This window comes from Manis pentadactyla, chromosome 9, assembly GCF_030020395.1.
Source record: "Manis pentadactyla isolate mManPen7 chromosome 9, mManPen7.hap1, whole genome shotgun sequence".
Lineage (NCBI taxonomy): Eukaryota > Metazoa > Chordata > Mammalia > Pholidota > Manidae > Manis > Manis pentadactyla.
Window position 1 is genome coordinate 22,119,778 of NC_080027.1, and position 14,675 is coordinate 22,134,452.

Consider the following 14,675-nt stretch of genomic DNA (forward strand, 5'->3'; position numbering starts at 1 on the left):
CGTGATGACTTTCATTTTAAATGTTTTAATTGCTTGCCACCCATTTATCAGGGAAACATTCTAAATCTCTACATTCTCCTGGAAGAAGTTATTCACTTATTGCTTATGATGTACTTTTAGAAATTTTTAAGTACTGACCTGACTGTGTATGTCCTAGGCAAATTAATCTATCTTTAGTGCTCCATGCCCCAAGACTAATCCTGCTTCATGAACAAAATAGTAGTATGCCTCACATATTCCATATAAATACTAAAAACAGAATCCCACATGTGATGACTTCTGGCTTAAATATACTGGAAAGTTTATAAGACTACAGCTAACTCTTGAACAACAGGGGGATTAGAGGCCCTGACCCCCATGCAGGTGAAAGTTCATGTATATGTTTGACTCCCTGAAACTTAACCTCTAATAGTCTACTCTTGATAGGAAGCCTTACCGATGATAAACATAAGCAATTGACTCACACAAACTTGTGTATTATATGTATTAGAAACAGTATTCTTACAACAAAGTAAGCTAGAGAAAAGAAAATATTATTAAGAAAAACATAAGGAAGAAAAAATACATTTTCAGTACTAGACTGCATTTATCAATAACGTAAATTTACATCTTCTGTTTACAAAATGAATTACCAGTACTTACATCAATATTGTCTCATGTGGTACAAAATACTGTAGATGTTATATATAGTAGTAACACTAGACATCAACGATGAGAAGCTAATGTGGAAAAGAAACTCATATTTATTTACAGGTATAAAGATCCATGCATTGATAACGAGAAGCAGCAATATGTTTACTTTATGGCAACCTATCCTATCAACTAATGATTACATCACTGTAAAAATTTTATGGCATATAATATTACAGTTATTAATAACAGTATTGCACATACTTAATTTTTTCTTTTTTTTTGATATTTCTAAAGAACAGTTCATCTGGGAGTTTTCTTAAATTGTCACTGATTTCCAAAATAATTTCCAATATGTTTATTGAAAAAAAATCACATAGAGCCCATGCAGTTCAAACCCAAGTTGTTTAAGGATCAACTATATTTTCCTAAATAATTTGCTAAGTCTTCACACTTGTATGGATTAGCATTCTTTGATTCTACAGCGTGGAGACTGGCCAATAGCAATCGAATAATGAAACCTGGTTGGGTGGCTGACTAAAGTGAATGGGTAACTGAGTACTCCTGTGTCCTACCTCAGATTCCTGGCAAAACCTAGAGATTTTTGAGCCTCAAGAAACACTGGAAGCATATTTATGTAATTCACAGTGCACCCATGTGGAATTATGATCATAATACCAAAGTAAAGTTCTCATGCACTTAGTTCTCTTCCTAATAGCTTCCTGCCAGAGCACATGATATAACAGGACATGCTTACCTGTCTCAGACAGTTTACCTGGCACATATTTCTATATTCTACTTGGCAAATGTGGCCATAGAGTAGCTTGCTTTGACTTATTTCTTCTTTTTATAACTGCACTCCAAATAGCTGCTCCTATGCCAATTAGTCATTTTTTAAAGAAAATGCCCATGATATTAACAGTGAAGAAAGGTGTTAGGGGCTGTTTTCAGGACCACCCAAAGTCCACACAGCTGCATTGCATTAGTGTGCCTGCTTTCTCACGCCTGGAAGCCTTCCTAGTGTTTGGAATTTTTAAACCTTTGAACTGATTTTATCAAGGAAAGTGAGCAGCATCAACAGAACCATTAATGCCTACCCTCCCGGGTCCAGATTCTCAAGTCTGCCACCCACAGTAAGAGATTATTTAGTGCATCCATCTCTGAGTACTTCTGCCAGCAGTTGAGTTCTGCCGTCTCTAGTTGTACTCAGAATTAATACACATGCATGTAAGACAATGTTACCTCCTATTCTTTAAATGGTTCTATTTTCCTTCATAAACCCATTTATATACTCAATCATCCAACATTCCATACTACATTTATTTATGTATCTAATGCATGGAAAAAATACATACATGTGTGTATAAATATTTATTTCAATATACAGAACACATATATTTGTTTATATATTGATAGGTTTAAGTAGATAAAACTACTTGACAATTTTTGTTTTTAAAGTTACATTTTATATTCATAAATATAAAACATTTATTTTTATATAATATATATTTCACATTCTATATTGTTTTATATAAAATTATATTTATTTATTTAAACATGTGTATTTTCCATGAATTAGATTGTAAATAATTTATGAATTAAATAATAAATTAAATGCTTACATCTATCTATATAGATATCACTTCTCATTTAATGTTTATATGTTATAAGAATTTTTTACATGGTCCATGGTGATGATAGTGATGATAAAGAAAATGACTTGATGGAGATAACAGTGGCATAGTTTTTACTTCTGAAATCTAGTGAAGTAGGAATCACAGTGTCACGGGAACAGCACTGTCCCCAGAGTTCAGGTAATTGATTTTTAATCTTCTCTTTACCAGCATCTTGAGTAAGTCATTTAGCTGCATTTTCATTACATTCTGTTAAAGAACAAAAGCCCAACTAAGTACATATTAAAGATTTTATTGACTTTATTCAGCAGTTCATGAATTGAGCAATACAATCTAGCAGATAGAAAAGAGCTCCAAAATGCTGTACCAGGTGGGTGATTTTATAGACAGAAAGGAGTTTAACAAGGACATTATACTAACGAGGAATCAGAGAGTTTATACTAGGCAAGAATCGGATTACAAAGTTACTTTCCTTACAGGCACTGGCTGGGCTTTATCAGGCAGATTGCCTCAATAACGCTAGTCAGATGACTCCTCATCGACTAGGTTAAGATTCCGTATCTGAGGCCACACTGTAACTAAGTTGAGCTTCAGTTCTGTGAAGAGAGGATTAATGCAAACAACTGAGTTTTAGGCCTGTTGTCTTGTCTTTGACAGCTCACAATCACTAAGATGGTAATAATGCGCTTGTATCTATGAACTCCAAAGATTATTATAAGGCTCAAATATCCACCCAACATGGAGGAGCATTTAGAAAAGCTTGAAGCACCAAAAATTGAAGCATTGACTGTATTTAGGTATAATTCTTAATGGAATCACTCACTAGCTATGTTGTATTTTATACTCAGATATATGGAAATAATCCTTATAGTGCTATTTTTGAGGAAAGCTGCATCCTTAATACCAATTACTTAGAGAAGAAAACCTATTTGTTTACATTAGAATTATTTTCCTTTCACTAATGTATCATGTTTTGTTTTTCAAAACTATGCTAGTCAAATCTTTCCTCATCTAAATGGAACATGAAACAGAATTAATCTTCATTAATATTCAAATAAATTATTAATTGACATTTACATCACTATGAACTCAGGATCAATTAACAAGCGTAGGATTGTGACTTCCTTTATACTTTTACAAAATTCCTTGAGACCTTTGTATTTTTTCTTTTATTTCTCTACATCTGTCTTCTCAGTACTGATTCATGGTTATACTTCAATCTAGCTTTCATTTGAACATTCATACAATCATAATAAATTCTTATAACTAACATTTCACCATTAAAATAAAGTCTGCTGAACATTTATAAACAGCGTCATAGGGAAGAATGAATGAATCATCCTGTTGTCTTGACAGACTTCAGTTTATTTTACCTGAAATATAGGAAAATTTTAACATTACTGGGCAAATATTTTAGTAACATTTGCGACATAACAAACCACATGTATTTCATTCCATCATCCACCGTTTTCTGTGCATCCCTTCCAATGGGCTCTGACCATTTCATGAGAATGTCCATGACAAGTAAGACACCCTTGGGGAGCAACAAAGACCTCCTTCTAATATCTCACTGAGATTATTTTTAAATATGCAGGCTGCCCTTTGGAAAAGAGTTTCTTAAATGGAGTTGCCAGTAGACTGGTTATTAAATGAGGATAAAACATACTCTTCAGACTGGATCCTGGGAATGGCCATAGAGAATATCACAGTGATGCCTTCATTGATAGTGTTTTAAAATTTATTGCTAATCTACATACAGTACATTTTAAACTTACAGAGTGAAATTCCCTCTTATAGTGCAGGCTCTATAAGATTTGAGAATCCATAGAGCTGTGTGATCATAAACACCATCAAGATACAGAACAGTTCCATAACTCTCCAAAATTCTCACCCATTTCCTTTTTGCAGTTAGCAACCCCCACCAACTTTATCACCAAGCAACCTGTCCTCTGCCTCCATAGTTTTGCCTCTTCCAGAATGTGACATAAATAGAATCATACAGCAAGGCCTCTTCAGTCTGACTTCTTTCACTTGGCATAAAGCATTTGGCATTTTCTCTGCATTGTTAGATGCACTATTACAGCTTGTTTATTTATATTGCTGAGTAGTATCCCAATGTATAATGCGCTGGAGTTTGTTCATCCATTCCCTACATGAAGGACATTTGGATTGTTTCCACTTTGGGGCAGTTTAAAACAAAGCTGCCCTGAATATTTGTTTATAGACGGTTGTGCAAACACAATTTTTCCTTTCTCTATCGTAAATATCCAGGATGAGGACTGCTAGGTAAATATTTATGGTAAATGTATAGCTGGCTTTATAATAAGCTACGAGCTCCTTTTCCAGAGTAGCTGTCCAATTTTGCTTTCCTATCAGACATGCATGAGCATTCTAGCTGCTCTGAATTCATGCCAGCATCAGGTATTAGCACAGTGTTGCTGTTTTGTTTTATTTTGTTTTCATTTTTGTCATTCTAATAGGTGTTCAATGATAATTTTCATTTCGCTAATCAAAGGTGATGTGAGCATCTTTCATGGCCTCATTTGCCATCTCTGTACCTTCTTCGATGAAATGTCTGTTCAAATTCTTGGCCAATTTTTTAATTGGATTGTTTGTTTTCTTATTGTTGAGTTTCTATATGTTTTAGAAACAAGTGCTTTATTAAATATGTGTTGTTAAAATCTTTTATCCTAGTCTGTACTGTATCTTTTAAATCTCATAATGGTGTCTTTTACTGAGAAAAATTATTTAATATAATGAAATTCAATTCTTTTTTTTTCTTTGCATCTTATGCTTTGGTGTTGAATCTATGTGCCTTTTGCTTAACCTAAAGTCACAAAGAGGTTCTCCTATATTTTAGCCTGAAGGTTTTATAGTTTTGGCTTTATATTATATCTATGATCCATTTTTCTGACATTTACAAAGAACAAGATTTTTATTTCATTGTTTTTTCTCTGCTTATTTTCTGCTTTCAATTCCATTGACATCTGCTCTAATCTTGATTATTTCCTAGTCTGTTTCCTTTGTGTTTAGTTTTTCTAGTTTATCTAGTTTCTCAGTGTAGAAGCTTTTCCTTTCATATTTTTTTTTTGTGGAGCTTCTTTTTTTCTTTCCAAATGTAAGATTTAGTTATTTTGTTAGAACAGATTTTTTTTTTATTTCTCTTGCCTCTTAAAAGACTGTGATGATAGGATTGATATGGTGGCTCCACAGTGTCATTAGGGCATAAGATTGCAGGAATGAGGAAGGACAGGAGTATCTACCCCTTATCAATTTTTTAAAAGTTGAGATAATTATATAATTTTATGCCTATATAAGAAATAATAAATAGAACTCCCTCTTAAACTTTTTTAAGTTTCTCCCAATGATAATGTTTTGCAAAATTGTAATATATCACAACCAGGATGTTGACATTGATACAATCACTTATTCCAGTTTCCTGTTTCACCTATACTCCATTCTGGTGTGTACACACACACCTGTGTATTCCAGGTTTCCCTCTCATGTCATTCCCTTCATCCTGAAAAACTTTCTTAACATATCCTCTGGAGCAGGTGTACAGGTGACAGATTCTAATACTCTTCCCTTATCTACGAATTGTGGGGACAAATCAGGAATTCCTTTCTCCCTCCCTTCCTTCCTCCCTCCCTCCCTCCCTTGCTCTCTCCTGTTAGTGCCTCCCAGAGGTTTCTTCCTTCTAGAGGCTTCAGCAACCTCTTCCTTTGTCCTAGAATCTCTGGATCACCCATGATGGCTGTAAGTCTCGTACCAAGGACTTTTGATACAAGAAACTGTCCTCCCCAGGACCACACTCACACCATTGCAGTGGTAACTGCTGGATGCACACTGGACTCTTTTGAAAAGAGGTTCTAACAGGCCGTGACCAATGGCCTCCATACGTACCTGCTCACTGTGCCTTGTGCCGTGGAGTCAGCACTGCCCCAAGTTCGGTGAAGCTGGTGAGTCCTCCCTGCGACAGGATAGAGCCCAAACCTGGGCCCTCTGGTATATTCCACTTACAGCGGTGTGTGGTCTGCTCAGTCCCTTGCCAAGGACCATGGATTTGGGCGAATTACTCCTTTTCTGGACACTTTGCATATCTAAGGAGCCCGTGGAATTAACCAGATGAACAGGGAAGGAAGTTTGTGCACTTTAAGGACAACATCCCTGCCATTGCACATGATGAAGCTCTCATGAGCAGTTGCTTTCTGTCCCTTAATCAGGACATCCCTGATCACAGATGAGAACCAAGGGTCAGCACAATTGCTCAGACTTCAAGCAGCCATCTTAGCCAATAATCAGCCCTATCCTCACCTTCATTAGACTCTTGGATGATTGCCAGTGGTTGCCTGGTCAGCATAATGGCAGCAAAATAATTTTTATTCCAAGGTTGCCCTTTGGGTAAATAACTCACTGTTCATTTCCTGGATTCCCAAAATATAAAACAAGAACATACATGTCTCCATGTCTACTAAAGTTACAAGACAAGGCATCACAAAGGCAATTCTTAGCCTTTTCAAAATTTCAGATATTATCGATGGTGATGAAGCCAGTCATTTACTTCTAACAATACACAATTCTAGGCTCTTACAAAAGGTAATCAGTGAAACGTCCATCTCCCTCATTAATCTCAGGACACAGGCCTCAAAGAGCATGGTAGTGTCATTCTTAAAGAAGGTCAAATTCAGTTAAGTATGGCTTGTCTTAGTCATCAGTAGAACATTAGGCATGAATGTAGTACAGAACATGATTCCATTTTTGCTGTTTGACTGATAACAGCCCCACCCCACCCGCTCCCACTTCTGTCCCACATCTGGGGAAGCTGACAAAGACAAAACCATGACGACAGCCGTGAGCAACAAGAAACAAGAGCTCTCCTTTCAGTAGTGGTGGGAAATCCACACTTCAGAATACCTAACCCACACGCCCAGTAGAGTGAACTGAATAATGGCTAATCAAGATATTGAGTCATATTTCCTGGAACATACCAACTTTCCCTTATTAAGGAAATCTTTTTTTGCAGATATTAATAAATTCTTTATGATTTCAGATATTATTAAGATCTTGAGATGGAAGATTATCCTGGGTTTGCTGGATGAGGTCTTAAGTGCTGTCATGAATATCATTACAAGAGGGAGAATTGACACACACAGAAGAGGAGAATTCATGTGATCCTAGAGGCAAAGATGGAAATGAAGACACAAGCGAAAGAATGCCAGTACTCACCAGGAGCTGGAATAAGCAATGGAAACATCTTCCCTTAGAGGGTATGGAAGCAACACAGCCCTACTGACACTTAACCCAATAAAACTGATTCCCCACATCCAGCCTCCAGACCCATAACAATAAATGTGTGTGTCATAAGCCTTTATGTTGATGGAGCCATGGGAAACTAGTGTACCTGAGAATATCTGTCACAGCTCTTGCCTCTAAGAACACACTGAGTTGGTCTCATCTCCTTGCTTGCACAAGCCATTTGTGGATTTCCTTGGGAGTCACCCTGCTCTCTCCAGAAAGAAATAATACCCTTTCATTCCTTCTCAGTGTGTGATGTCATCAGTCTCAACATCTGAAACAAAATTTGTGTAGTGAGATGTGCATCCTGACTCTATGGACAGATCCTGCAGGAAGGATGGCTCAGGAGATAGTGGGACCAAGATCCCAGAGGGTAGAGCTGAGAGGCACCAAGAGTCATTCCCAGCCCTTGAGTACTAGGTATTTACTGGTTGCATTTTGCAATCGCCATCACCCAGTGCCTTTTCCCTGCTTCCTCCATTTAACATGTCTTACCATGAGATCTCCTTCCTCCTGCTGGTTTTGATGAAGTAGGCAGGAATATTGAAGGCCAATATGTCAAAGGACTGAGGACAGCCTCTAAGAACGGAGGGCCATAGCCTCCAGCCAATAGCCATAAAAGTAAAGAGGGCCTTATTCTTACAGCAGCAGAGAAATTATTTTGCCAACAACTTGTGAATCATGAAAATGGGTCCTTCCCCAGTCAAACATTCAAATGATATCCTGGGCCCAGCCAAAGCTTCGAGTGCAGCCTTGTAGAGGGCCCAGCTAGGCTGTGCTCACACACCTGTCCCACAGAAACTGTGAAATGATAAAAAAAAGTACTGACCTGATTTTCTAAATTTTGGGGAACTTGTTATGCTGTAATGGATAGCATAGGTATTCTTCATCAACTTAAGAAAATTCCTTTTCTTTTTCTAATTCATTAAAATATTTTTAAGACGTTTGTTTCATTTAGCGGTTGTTTGGGCTGCCTTATCTTTTTTGTAATTGTTTTTGTTGTTTTATTGGCTACATTTTCTTTTATTTAACTGCGATATACCTAGATGTGATTTAATTTGAATTCATTATGTTTGTGTTCACTGACAATTCTAGATCTGAGTGTTTATGTAATTCATCTGTGTTCTAATAGTATTGTCTTTTTTTTTTTTTATCTTTTAGGGATCATTGTGGGATAAATGAAGTTGAGGTAGGAAAAGCAGAGGAAGGATGAGGGGGTCAGGCCGAGGGGAGAGCTGTTCCCGAGACACCAGCCCCTCCCATATTGAAAGCCTGCCCAGTTGTAATTAAGAAAATAAAGACACAGCAACCACAGGCTCCTCAGGGGGAGGAGCCACCCCCTCCCCAGGCTGTGGGGCACTCCATGCTCTGCCCCTATACCCAGGCCGAGCTCGTGAATTTGAGCACCTGGTTTTATTAGAAGCCCTTGGAGCTTCTGCCTAAATTGCTTTTGCAGCTTTAGGACTTAGGAGTAGATGGCATTGTTCTACATGGGTCAGAAATGGGTAAACTGACTTCCCTGATGACTCATTCTTCTCTCTGGCAGAGGTTACAAAATACCCATCAGACCCCAGGGAATCATACACTTTTGGATCGGCTGACAGTGGCCCTCCAAGCAATTTGGCCTAATCAAGGTGATTTACCATACTTACAGACTCACTGGCAAACATATACAGAGCTCCAGCAGGTGTTATGGGAGTTGGGCATGAAAACTATCATCTATAATATGGACCCCCAGGACCCTGATGAGGAGTTGTTCACCATGGGAATGAGAAATCTGGTGCTCCACACAGCTCCCCCATCCCTCTTTGAGTACCTAGTGACTATTCTTGTACCCCACACAGGGCAACCCGTAAGTGAGGTTACTTGTACTATGGCAGGTCTGAGGGAGTTTGAAACAGTAAGAGCATGGAAGAAGATTTGATCTGCTACTGAAAGAAGAGGTTCAAAAGGCCGCATGAAGGTCTCAAGGACCCAGATGTGGGTTGATTTGATAAAGGTAGGGGCAGTGAAAGAAAAACTTGACGGACAGCCTAGTAGGATCTTGTTAGAACTGTGGCACCAGTTAAAGCTGGAGCACTGATTCCAGCCACTGAGGTCCAGGACACGGAAGCCAGAGACAAAGACCCATGTCCAGCCTGTGTGTTTGCAGGACTTCCTGGGAGAGGATATGTAGAACTTGCCTGGACCCTTGCTGGAGGACACTTGGGCATTACAGTTGGAGGGGAGGGTCAAGGCACCTGCCTTGGGGAACTGGCTGGGGCTCCTTGTGACAGAAGCCCCATGTTGAGTGAATGATCAGTCCCCAGTGAATGTGTAGTGTGTTCTGGCTCTGGCGGTCCCTGAGCAGTGTCCTGGGGCCCCCACTCTTACAATGGCTGCAGGGGTGGGGCTGTCAGGGTGGAACAAGCCTGAATCCCCTTTGGAACAGAGGAATCTACTGTTGTATATGATGTCATGCTCACCTCAGATTCTCTTAACAGATAACTGTGGTCTTGTTGCAAGAGGTTTTGGGTCTTGTAGGTGACTGAAGAGTGTTTATCCTGCACATGGCACAAATTCTGACACCCTTATGCCCCTTGATATGCTAGGGCATCAGGTGGGGCTGGAATGAGAGATGTGCAGTTACCTCCAGCATTGCAAAATGGACCAGCTGGACATCCACATGGGTGGGGCATCTGGCAGCAGCTTGCAGGCCATTTGCCTTGACAGTTCCAGGGGATGATGGAACAGCTGACTTGGTCCAGGGAAGAAGACACTGTGAGCTGTGGTCCATCGGTGAGGCTTCCTCTGACATTTGGAGACATCAGCAGAGCCTGGCAGGAGTGCATTGTATGATTGAGGCTCACAGCAGCCTGGCAACTACATGGCCCTGGACATCTTGACACAGGGACCAGGAAGGCTGGCCCTGCTGGCACCCTGGGGATGAGGCCTGGAAGCTGGCCTCCTGTGTGTCCTTGAAGTAAAGGCAGAACAGCCCCCAAAGTTCAGGGTAATGTACCCAAGGCTGGGAGGTAAAGGCACTTTGTGGGGAGTTTGTCTCATTATTGTGACCAGAGTACATGCTTCCAGGGCTCTACATCCACCCTGTTCCTGCCACTGTCCCAGCACAGGACCCTCTCTGCACACATCCCACTTGCCCTGCCCCATCACAGGACCACTGTCTTCATGCATCCCACTTGATGGACAGGATTTGCCTCTGTTGCTGGCATTAAAACGTGTATCTTATCACCCTTAAGGCTATTCTCTTCTACCGTCTTTGTGGATTGAGATTCCCCCCCACCAGCCACAGCTGCTGCTTGCTTAGTATGCCCAGAGCCTCCTGCCAGTTTAGCTGCTGGCCTCCTGTGCAATGGGCAAGCTATGGACTTAATCTGAGTAGGACTTCAAACCCAGCTGTATCTTCAGGCTTGAGGATTGTCATGATTTTATTGCTATCTGTATCATAATTTCTGTTGTTACTATATGTTATTAGTCTGGTTGCAGTTCTCCAGCTTTCTCGCAAAGAGGCCATTGTGGAAGACTGGGGGTGCATAGGTTGTGAGGCGAGAATTCTGGAGGGGTGGTCTGTGGGGGTAAGTGAAGTTTTCAACCAGAATTTCCAGAATCTCCCCCCTGGCCTTAGTCCATTTATATACCAATGGATGTTTCCCACAGCAGAACCTCCAGTAGATCAAGAGCAAGAGGTGGAGAGAAAATGGCCATTCTCTCCTCCCCTCTGTTCCTGGTGTATAATTGGCCTGGTGTTTGCCAGTCACCAGGGACCCACGCATGGAGTTTCTCTTGGAAGGGGTGGGTGGGAGAAGGGAGTGGGCACCACTGCTGGAGGGGGTGGACAGTGCAGGGAGTGGTTAGCGAACCCGAGTGAGCTGTGAGAAATAAACATCTTTAACCCCAACTGCCCCTCCCCTTCTTACTTCAGTTTCCTCAGATTTATAATGAACTTGACCAAGGAAGGGAACCCCTTCCCTCTGGAGCTACACTCCTGGAGCTACAGTCACATTTTTCTGCATCTATATATGCCTCATGATTTTTTTTTCATTTTACACTAGACATTTTGCATAAAATAATAGTAAAGACTCAAGTAGATAATATTTGCCTTCAGAATCACAAACTCTCCTCTGAGTGACTGTGGGACAAGGGGCTGAGTCAATCAAATCAATAGCTTCATCTGGAATTAGTTGCAGCTTTAATTAGGTTCATTTTCCCATGGATACTAAACATTTCTATTATTTATACATAGTTAAGTGATGAAGATTTTTCTTTCTCCAGTGCTTGGTGTGGTAAAAATGGAATTTCTTGTCAGTTCTTTAATGTTTTTGTGTAGATTTAAAATAGGTTTTAAAATATTCCACATTTTGTTTCCAGTAGGAGAGCTAGTCTGACTATCTTAGCCTGACATAGTCCCATAAGAATCTTTCCTCTTACAAGATACTTGTGAGTTAATGTAAACTATATTTTTCCCTTGCTTTGACTGTTTCTCCAGGACTGCTTTATGATAAAATTACCACTAGCCTTTGCTAATTTGACACTTGTTCTAGAACATGGGTTCAATTTTAATTCAATTGTATTTTAAATGGACCATAAAATTCATCCACTTTATTGCAGTATTGATACAGGGTGGAGAAGTATAGAATTAGGACTTAAGTGACAATAGTTTACTGGGACCTGAGGGTCTGAGTATCATGTGCAGAGAAGAGAGAACTAACTAAAGTAATGGTGGTTTCTTAATAGAAAACAAACATCTGAAAAAGCATTTATACAGAGTGAGAAATGAATGCTGTCTTGTTTAATAAAATAGCAATTACACCAAAGATCTCTAAGAACACTGGAAGATTAGGGGAGTCTTCAGGATTTAGAGATTTTCTGATTAAATGATTGTCTTTAGTGCCATCTAGTGTATAGAAGATGTAAGAGCTGTGTAGATTCTGTGACAAAAGGAACCCTTGAGTGCATTGCATTCATTCTCAAGCTGTGGCCAGAGTGGAAGAGGATTTGCTGGGAGAGTCTGATTTCTTAAGGTTGGCTCGAGATAGCTATTCTAGATATTTGATCAACAGATACATATTTTTCTGCTGACATTCGCCTTTAGGGTTCCCAGACCCAATTTTGACGTGTGTGCCTCTGGGAGGGAGCAATCTCAGCAAGCAATTCTAAGTAATTCTTGAACACCAGCAGGGTGTCCAAGAATCCAACTCAATTCTGATGCTATATGCCTGGAGACAACACCAGATTCCCCAGGTCAAGGGCTCTGTCCTGAAATGCTGCCCTCCACCCCCAATTCCAGATGCCAGCCACAAGCCCCAGGCTGTTACCTTTGCTTCTGACCAACCAGCTACTGACCACGGGCTACAATGACCTTCGCCTCAGCTTTAATTAATCTGCTAGAACAGCTCACAGGACTCGCAGTAATAACTTAGCACCCGTTTAATAAAAGATACCATAAAGGATACAAGTTAACACTAGATGAAGATACACATATGGAAAAGCACCCAATACAGGAGCGTCTACCCTCCTGGATCCTCCTCTCTCACTTCAGTGCATCTCTGTATCACTAGGTAATTACAAGGGCCAGCTAGGAACCAAAGAGGTTGGATGGAGTTTTTTACTCTCCTGTGGCAGCCGGGTCGGGAGAGACGCTGGACAACTGCTTGTAAGCAATAAATGGATTTCTTCAACTTTATTTCTCCCTTTGACTGATTTTGGTTTCAAAGGTATTTTGCCTGGGGATTTTCCCGTGGAGTTACAAGCTTCAACTGATTAACTCATTAACTGTGAATCTTTTCTGACTCCAAGTTTTATCTGGTTAACTCTTTGAGTCCCTTTTAGTGGTATTTACTGGCTTATTCTCTCTTCACCCTGCTCATACCTATTTTTCTGCCTAACACCTCCAGTTCATTCTATTTGTAGTGCAGGGTGATCCGGGGCTTACACATGAGAACTTGGGATCTTTGTCTCTTCAGTGAGAAGAGAATGAAAGTATTTCCACTCTTGTGTTTCAGAGGTTTCTGGTTTATATCTTTAATCTTCCACCCCAACTAATTTTATAATTTGTCAAATGTCATGAAAGAAAGATCACTGTGTGTCTGAGGTCACGCATTTCTCCAGTTTGGGGACTCTAATCTGTGCAATTACCAAAAGTTCCGCGAGTGTTTCTGAGCCCTGGGGAAGCCCTCTTCCAGAGACCATACCTGTTTTCTTAGATGCTATATATGCCTAGATTCTCAGAGAAATGTGGTATACAATTGTCACTGCCAAATGACAAATACCTCTAGGATTTTATACTTTCTTATTCTCAGAAGCCAAATTTATAGAGGGTCTTTGTATGCTAAGCACTAAGTATTGGAGAGAAGTTCTTTTTATCTGTTATATGCTGAAGCTTTGAATTTAGAAAATGTCTTGAGAAAGAATCTACAATTTGAGGTTTCTCACATCTCCAGTTTTGACATCCCAGCACTATGCAACTGCCCCAAATTCTGGAAAGCCCCATCTCAGTCTCTCACCCATATTCATAATAGGTAAATTCCTACAGGGACACCTGCAGGTCTTCAGCTCACCTCTCAATAGTTTTAACATTGCTTGAAGGTTCTCTAGTCAATGTTGATGAGTTTATATGTATGATGCAAGAGGTGACACTCTAGATATCACTGACCTAACCAGTTGATAAGACAAGGTCTAGTTTACTGATTACCTTACTTAGTAAGGGAGAACACCTTCAGAGAGCTTTCACAGTTTCTCAGGGAAGGGGAAGCAAGAACAGAATTTATTAAGAATCAGAAGTTTGGTTTAAGGTAGGTCTTTCAAAGCAAGGGTTTGATTAAGATTGGCTGTAAATCAAACAGTCCAGTCTGGTGGAAATAAACAAGAATTTTGTGACAAGAGGGCCAAAGATTTTAGGGAGTCAACTGTGTACTTATGTTTTCCATTGAAGAGTCCACCAGTTGTTCTGGAAACTTCTGTAATGAGCAATCAAAACTTTTACCTAGGCAAAAAACAGCCAGAAAAATTAAGTCATGTGAATGAAAATAACAAATAACAAAGTCATATTAAAGTAGACAGTCTACTGTGGTTTTATTTCTTAGTTTCCATGTTGAGTGCAGCAGTAGACAGTTTCAG